The following is a 7,657-nucleotide window of genomic DNA, read 5'->3' on the forward strand; positions in this document are numbered from 1 at the left end:
TCTCTTTAAGTTGGTACCGACTTGAAGGCACCTAACAACAACAACAAGCGTGAAGAGTTATTTTATCTTTTTAAATATGATAACAGATTCAGTGAAGCAATCTAATCATCTCATTTGATTATTTCTTAAATAAACATCAGTTTGAGTTTAGCACAATTAAGAGAAAACTATTTTTTTAAATTTATTGTGCTTTAAGTGAAAGTTTACAAATCAAGTCAATCTCTCATACAAAAACTTATACACACCTTGCTACGTAACCCTAGCTGCTCTCCCCCTAATGTGAGAACACACTCCTCCTCTCCACCTTGTATTCCCGTGTCCATTCAACCATCTCCTGTCCCCCTCTGCCTTCTCATCTCCCCTCCAGACAGGAGCTGCCCACATATACTCTCATGTGTCTACTTGAGCCAAGAAGCTCACTTCTCACCAGTATCATTTTCTATTTTATAGTCCAGTCCAATCCCTGTCTGAAGAGTTGGCTTTTGGAATGGTTCCAGTCTGGAGCTAACAGAAGGCCCAGGGGCCATGATCTCTGGGGTCCCTCCAGTCTGTCAGACTGTTAAGTCTGGCCTTTTTATGAGAATTTGAGATCTGCATCTCACTGTTCTCCCAATCCATTAGGGATTCTCCATTGTGTTCCTTGTCAGGGCACTCATCAGTGGTAGCCGGGCACCATCTAATTCTTCCCATCTCAGGCTGATGGACTTTCTGGTTCATGTGGTCCTTTCTATCTCTTGGGCTCATATTTACCTTGTGTCTTTGGTGTTTTTCTTTCTCCTTTGCTCCAGGTGGATTGAGACTCATTGATGCATCTTAGATGGCCGCTAGCTAGCTTTTAAGACCCCAGACACCACTCACCAAAGTGGAAAGCAAAACCTTTTCTTAATATATTTTGTTATGCTAATTGACCTACATGTCCCCTGAAACCATGGTTCCCAGAGCCCTGTCCCTGCTACGCTGGCCTTTGAAGCATTTGATTGTATTTAGGGAACATCTTTGCTTTTGGTTTCATCCAGGTGCGCTGATATCCCCTGAATTGTGTGTTCTCTTTCCCTCCACCTAAAATAATTCTTGTCTACTATCTAAGTAGTGAATACCGCTCTCCTTCCCTCCCCACCATTGTAACCATCAAAGAATATTTTCTTCTTTGTTTAAACTTTTTCCTGAGTTCTTATAATAGTGGTCTCATACAATATTTGTCCTTTTGCAACTGACTAATTTCACTCAGCATAATGCATTCCAGGTTCCTTTGTCTTATGAGATGTTTCACTGTTTTGTTGTTCTTAATCATTGCACAGTATTCCATTATGTGACTAGAACAATTTATTTATCTATTCATCTGTTGATGGGCATCTTGGTTGCTTTCATCTTTTTGCTACTGTAAACAGTGCTGCAATGAACATGGGTGTGCATGTATCTGTTTGTGTGAGGGCTCTTATTTCTCTAGAATATATTCCAAAGAGTGGGATTGCTGGATTATATGGTAGTTCTATTTCTAGCTTTTTAAGGAAGCACCAAATCGATTTCCAAAGTGGTCATACCATTTTACGTTCCCACCAGCAGTGTATAAGTGTTCTAGTCTCTCCACAACCTCTCCAACATTTATCGTTTTGTGTTTTTTGGATTAATGCCAGCCTTGTTGGGCTGAGATGGAATCTCATTGTAGTTTTGATTTGCATTTCTCTAATGGCTAATGATTGTGAGCATTTCCTCAAGTATCTATTAGCCACCTGAATGTCTTCACTGGTGAAGTTCCTGTTCATATCATTTGACCATTTTTTAACTGGCTTAACTGTTTTTGGGTTGTTGAGTTTTTGCAGTATCATGTAGATTTTAGAGATCAGATGCTGATCAGAATTGTCATAGCCAAAAACTTTTTCCCAGTCTATAGGTAGTCTTTTTACTCTTTTGATGAAGTCTTTGGGTGAGCCTAAGTGTTTGCTTTTTAGGAATTCCCAGTTATCTAGTTTCTCTTCTGGTCTTTATGCATTGTTAGTAATATTTTATATACTGTTAATGCCATATAGCAGGGCTCCTAGCATTGTCCCTATTTTTTCTTCCATAATCTTTATTATTTTAGATTTTATATTTAGGTGTTTGATTCATTTTGAGTTCATTTTTGTGCATGGTGTGAGGTATGGTTCTTGTTTCATTTTTTTGCAGATGGATATCCGGTTATACCAGCACCATTTGTTAAAGAGACTGTCTTTTCCCCACTTGACAGACTCTGGGCCTTTGTCAAATATCAACTGGTCATATGTGGATGGATTTATGACTGAATTCTCAGTTCTGTTCCATTGGTCTATATATCTGTTGTTGTAACAGTGTAAGGCTGTTTTGACTACTGTGGTGGTATAATAGGTTTTAAATCAGGTGGTGTGAGGCCTCCCACTTTGTTCTTCCTTTTCAGTAATGTTTTATTTATCTGGGACCTCTTCCCCTTCCATGTAAAGTTGGTGATTTGTTTCTCCATCTCACTAAAAAATGTCATTGGAATTTGGATCAGGATTGGATTGTGTCTATAGATCACATTGGGTAGAATAGACATTTTCACAATGATGAATCTTCCTACCCATGAGCAAGGTATATGTTTTTCCACTTATGTGGGTCTCTTTTGGTTTCTTGCAGTAGTGTTTTGTAGTTTTGTTTGTATAGGTCTTTTACATCTCTGGTTTGATTTATTCCTAAGTTTTTTTATCTTCTTGGGGGGCTACTGTAAATGGTATTGATTTGGTGATTTCCTCTTCAATGTTCTCTTTGTTGGTGTAGAGGAATTCAACTGATTTTTGTATGTTTATCTTGTATCCTGATCCTCTGCTGAACTCTTCTATTAGTTTCAGTAGTTTTCTTGTAGATTCTTTAGGGTTTCCTGTGAATAAGATCATGTCATATGCAAACAGAGGTACTTTACTTCTTCCTTACCAATTTGGATGCCCTTTATTTCTTTATCTAGCCTAAACACTCTGGCTAGGACCTCCAGCACAATGTTGCAAAAGAGTGGTGATAAAGGGCATCCATGTCTGGTTTCCATTCCCAAGGGGAATGATTTCAGACTCTCCATTTTTTTTTTATTTAGAATGATGTCTGCTGTTGGCTTTGTATAAACGCCCTTTATTATTGTGAGGAATTTCCCTTCTATTCTTATTTTCCTGAGAGTTTTTATGGTGAATGTGTGTTGGACTTTGTCAAATGCCTTTTCTGTATCAATTGATAAGATCATGTGGTTCTTGTCTTTTGTTTTATTTGTATGATGGATTACATTGATAGGAAAAAAGACTATTTTGACTAGTTAAAAAGACAACTCTTTTCATTATTTCTATAAATTCAAAAATCTTTATCATGTTTGTTTATTAATCTAAGTAAATTTTTGCTATATCTTACCTTCCTACCTGGCCTAGAAAATATCTTTAAATAGCTCTTTACGAGACTAACTCTTCTTTCAGCTCTGTTACCATGCTATTTCTAATCTGCATTTCTTGTAAGAAGGTCCCTGATCTAGGGTATTCAAGAAGTCCATTAACCTGTAAATTTGCTGTGTCTTTATTCAGGGATCAACTGCACTTGACCTAGGATTGTTTGCTGCTGCTTAGTCCTCTCTTCCTCCTCCTTCTCCTCCTTTTTCTTCTTCTCTGTGTTTTTCTCCCCCTTCTATTTCTCCTCCTTTTCATTCTCCTTCTTGGTGTTTTGGAAAATTTTAATGTCTTACGTGCGTTCGGAGGATATTACAATTACTTTACACTTTTGTTAGACTGGAATCCTAGTGGATTTGAGAACCAAGAATTTGAAAATGAAATAATTCTGATAAATGGGAATGATTGGTCATCTCCTCTTTTTGGCCCTATGTGTGGATCTCCATTCAAAATAGAAACTGAAACTAGAGTGTTGGTAATGCTCAGTGTCTGCACAATGGACCAACAGAAGAGACAAAAAGTGTGCTGAGAGAAAGGATGAATTCAGAAAGAGGACTAAGTTCTGCTTACCTTGTGATACACAAGCATTCCCTACATGGAGATCAGAAAGTGCTTCCAGAACCCAACCATAGAACCAACATATGTTCTGACGGTGCCTATGCCAACCTAAGTATAACTAAAATTATGGATAATAGATTCGGAGCATTGTGAACTACCTAGAAGGAACCCTAACTGCATGCCAAATCCTATTGCTCTTAGTTGTCCTCCAGTTGGCTCTGACTCACGGCAACCCCATATACTAGGGAAAGAAACGTTGCCTGATCCTGCACCACCTTCATGATCGTTGGTATTTGAGGGCATTGTTGCAGCCATTGTGTAGTATATTCCAACCTAGGCGCTAATCTCCCAGCACACTGTAGGACGATATACTGTTATGACTCTGGGTTTTCACTGGATAATTTTTAAAGTATATCATTAAGCTGTTCTTGCTAGTCAGTCTTAGTCTGGGTGCTCTGCTGAAACCTGTCCACTGTGGACGACCCTTGTCTTATTTGAAATACATAGCTTCCAGTATCATAGCAGCATGCAAGCCACCACAGTATGATAAACTGACATATGGGTGATGGTGTCACATAGACAGTGAGAAAGCAGGTGGCAAAGAAGCCTGGAAGATGCTGAATTGGTTCAGTAACTTTGCTGAATCCTTAAGTACATTTAAAATTTCACTGAACACAAATGTGGTTAAATTGCTTTAAGAAGGATGGACAGGATTTCATGCCAGGGTGACACTAAGACTCTCATAGATTACTTACCTTTCCTAATTTTAAACATTACTTTGACTTATTCTTTAAAAAAACACCCAGTATTTACCTAAGCAAGATGTTTTAACCTGAGATTAATGCCTTATGTATTGTTTGGTTTTTAAGGCAATAGACAATTAGGTGACATTTTCACTTATATATCCTAACAGAATTTTGTCTCTTGGAGACATGTAGCCACGAACCTCACTAAATACATATATATCCCTTTGTTTTTTATAATGGTCCTCATATGTTTAGGGTAGAGGGCAGCTGAAAATGCCTGTTCCTCTTTTCTCCTCTGTATGTTCTCATGTTTGGAAGTCACTAAATTTCCATAGTAAGTCATTAATTTTTCTCTTTGTTTTTGTTTTCTTTTGTTATTTAATTCAAACCCTTGAAATAAATTGCAAATGGTAAAATAAAATTTACTTCATGATAGATTCTGAGTGTTAACACCATGATTAAAAGTCCCACAAATGTCTGTTTTCTTTCAATTTCAACCACAAGACCTTCTCTCTGTCTCTTCTCACAGCCCCAACCTGTGCTCCCAAGAATTTCACACTCGTTTATCAAGAATCAGGGCCTCATTCCCTCACTGTGAACTGCCAACATCCCATGAAAGTCAATGAGGAAATTACAGGTAAGCATCTCACCTGAATTTCCGAGGCTTGCTCTGCCTTGGCCTGTGACTATTTACCTCTTGTGCTGTGGAAACATTTTGTGTATCCCTTTTCTGTCTCAGCATCTCCAGTGACTTCCTGACCCTCTCTCATTTTCTTCATTTGCCCCTACCAACTCTGGAATTCTTCTAATGGTGAATACAAATCCACACATAAACACATTTTATTGGCATTGCTTCATGAAGGATGTGTATTTAAGTTAGTATAGATTTTTGTTTTTCATTCTATGGAGCACTAAGACAACCTTCTAACGGAGTGCCTCTGAGCATAAAAAAATGAAAGAAGAGTCAGTTGTTTGGCAGTTATGAAATACAAAACACATTAATGCTCATGTATTTTTTTATGGCACGTAAGAAGGGGGTCTGTCCAGGGATTTTTAGTTTCTCACTTAGCTTTTAGCTTCTTGTGAAAATCATAAAGTTTAGAAAACATCTAATACTGACTGACAGAAGTTGAACTTAATGAATATTCCACAGTGACATTTTATTTTGCCGAATTTTCCTGATAACATCCATGCCTAATGAAAGCATCCTTTAGAACTCGGTAATGTTAATTTAGTATGAAAAACAATGGAGTTGTCTCAGGGATTTTGCACTCAAATGATCGCTTTAGATTTTTAATAGATGTCTCCATAGCATATAATTTTTATGAAAAATATTGTCTAACTCAAAGTGTACACATTATAATCTAATTAACTTGAACCTTTGAGTTAGGCAACATAAGAGTCACTCTTTTTCCTTCTTCTATAGCTGGCATTCATAGTTCACAGAAATGGGACATCTGGAGAATGAAGGGTTTAACATGTTTTTATCATATTTGGAATAATTGTGCTCATGAGGAACTTGTACATAGAACAAGATGCAGTCATTTGAACAGGACCAAGGGATACTTTGTGGTTTAAGGTCAGGACAGGTGTGCAACAAGGTTGTATCCTTTCACCACACTTACTCGATCTGTATGCTGAACAAATAATCTGAGAAGCTGGACTATATGAAGAATCAGGATTGGTGAAAGACTCATTAACAACCTTCGATATGCAGATGACACAACCTTGCTTGCTGAAAGTGAAGAGGATCTGAAGCTCTTATTGATGAAGATCAAAGACACAGCCTTCAGTATGGTTTACACGTCAACATAAAGACGACAAAAATCCTCACAACTGGACAAATAAGCAACATCATGATAAACAGAGAAAAGATTGACGTTGTCAAGAATTTCATTTTACTTGGATACACAATCAGCACCCATTGCAATTCCTTCCAACCTAGAGATCTCATGTTCCTGTGCTCTATCGGACAATATTCTGTTGCGATCCTTAAGGTTTTAACTGATTAAATCTCAGAAGAAGATCATTAACCCGTTCTTTCTAGTCAGCCTTAGTCTGGGTGCTCTGCTACGGGCTGTTCACCATGCCTGACCCTTCTTGTATTTGAAATACCTGTTTTGGGTGACATAGCTTCCAGCACCATAGCAACAGGAAAGCCACCACAGTATGACAGACTGACAGATGGGTGACAGTGTCAATGCATGGAGAGTGAGAAAGCAGGTGGAGAAGAAGCCCAGAGGATACTGGACTGGTTCAATCAGATTGTTGGCACCTTTAAGGCATATTGACAATTTCTCTGAACACAACATGTAGAATAAGTAGCTTTAAGAAGCGCAGAGTTTCATGCCAGGATAATACTAAGAGCCTCAAAGATTTCTTACTTCTCCTATTTTTAAAAGAATTTCTTTGCCTTCTTTCTTAAAAGATACCTAGTATTTACCTAAGCAATGTATTTTAACGTGAGTTTAACTCCTCATGTTTTCTTTGGCTTTTAAGGCAACCCACAAGTAGGTGACATTTTCACTAACAAATCCTGTAGTTGTAACAGAATTTTGTGTCTTGGGGACAAGTAGCCATCAATGTCATTAAGTATATGTGCATTCCTTTCTTTTTATACTGGTTCTTACATATTTAGTGCAGAGACCACTTGAAAATGCCAGTTATTGTTTCTTCTCCTGCATTTTTTTTCTTTGAGAGTCAGTTAACTTCTATGGAAAATCATTAATTTTTCTTTCTTTGCTTACTTAATCCAAACCCTTGAAATAAATACTAAATGGCAAAATAAACATGACACAGCTCACGATAGATTCCGAGGGTTAACATGATAATTGAAAGTTCCACAAACGTCTGTTTTGTTTCAGTTCTGATAACGAGTCCCTGTCTGTCTCATCTCACAGCTCTGACCTCTGCTCCCATTGATTTTACAGTCTTTACTCGTAC

The sequence above is a fragment of the Elephas maximus genome, chromosome 3, assembly GCF_024166365.1.
Source record: "Elephas maximus indicus isolate mEleMax1 chromosome 3, mEleMax1 primary haplotype, whole genome shotgun sequence".
Lineage (NCBI taxonomy): Eukaryota > Metazoa > Chordata > Mammalia > Proboscidea > Elephantidae > Elephas > Elephas maximus.